The sequence below is a fragment of the Argiope bruennichi genome, chromosome X1 (genome assembly GCF_947563725.1).
Source record: "Argiope bruennichi chromosome X1, qqArgBrue1.1, whole genome shotgun sequence".
Classification (NCBI taxonomy): domain Eukaryota; kingdom Metazoa; phylum Arthropoda; class Arachnida; order Araneae; family Araneidae; genus Argiope; species Argiope bruennichi.
The window spans coordinates 62,183,011-62,184,500 of record NC_079162.1 but is presented as its reverse complement, the minus strand read 5'-3'; positions in this window follow the sequence as shown (position 1 = coordinate 62,184,500).

Genomic DNA, 1,490 nt, shown 5'->3' with positions numbered 1-1,490 from the left:
ACTCAACGCCATATCGTTCGTCTCACCTCCGACTTCACTGGAGGGAGAGTACTGTGGTGAATCGCATATAAGCCAATAACAACTCTTTTACCCGAACGATCGTTTTGGTATAATTGTTAAGTTACTGGACTGCGAACCACAAGGTCCCAGGTTCTCAGGTTCTATCCTCACGCGTCTCAAACATGCACAATTTCATTCCAGAATTCCTTGAGGAAGTGCTGCTTCACTGGAGAAGTGTTGTGAGCAGGCTCACCGTCTTGTTGAAACCGAAAATTCCTGATTTTAAACAATGGCAGGTTCTGCAAAAAATCGGTACTACATTCTATAGCAGTTGCAAATATCATGCAGCCGTTAACATACCAGCGTAAAATATTGGGTCCATCAACTTGTTATTGTAAATTGTTAATAGCAAACCACATTTGATGTCGAACATCGGTAAAGCATCTAGGATTTTCCAGCTCCCAGTAATTGGTGTTTGTCTATTGTAAATGCCTTTCTGTGAAAAGAATGCCTCATCCATCCACAGTATATCTGTCAAGAATGTTGGCTAGACCTATATCTGATTTATGACGAAATTGTACTAGGGATAGTTTCGCTAGGCATCCCTATACAGCAGAACCTGTTAAGGTGTTGGTCAATATGGATGAGTGCTTATTTCGCTTAGGATTTTCCAACGCTAATTTTTTAGAGGCCACAGCGTTCACTGATCTCTCTTGTGTTGCATTTTGGATATGGTTTGATGGCTTAGGATGGTTTGATGAGAAGGATGCAGGCCAGCTAAGAAAAGTTGACGGTACAATCTTGCTGCTGATGTGCCTTAAATCCATATTTACTGTACAGTAAAACTACTTCTCAATACTCAGTTTTATAAAATCGCTCCATGACCATGAGCATCAACATAAGATAACCCGAAGAGGATGTCTCTTTTATAGCTGTCTCAGGTGAACAGGCGTGATTTGCATATTCCGAACATTAAGCGCAAGTTGCAAGTTCATGCGTATTTTGTACGATCTTGTTTACTCTGTTTATAAAGACAATCAGGACAAGGATGCAACTGTCTGGGTTTCAACCGCATTATGTCCATAAAGTATTCTTTCGTATTAAATCGATGATGCTTTACATCTTTGAAAACCATTTTTTCTTTTTCCCTATGTCGTTCTGCTTTCGAGAATGGAATGCTATCTCCTGCAGGTGGCGCCGCAAGCGGTTTCTTTCAATATGTACTTGTCTACTTTAGTATGCTAAAATACTAATACTTCTAAGTTTAGTAACTAGACACCAATTTTATGAATACAGCAGCAGCCGTTCCGAAGTTAAGACGATGATAACATCACCAGTGTGGGGCGCAACCGCCAAAACTCACATTAATGGGTTATCAGATTCATAATGGACTTATCAGACCTTTTTACCACTTAAAATAAAAATAATTATTATTACATGTATAAAATTACTTAAATTTAAATAATATCTATGCAACCTTCATCACGTTT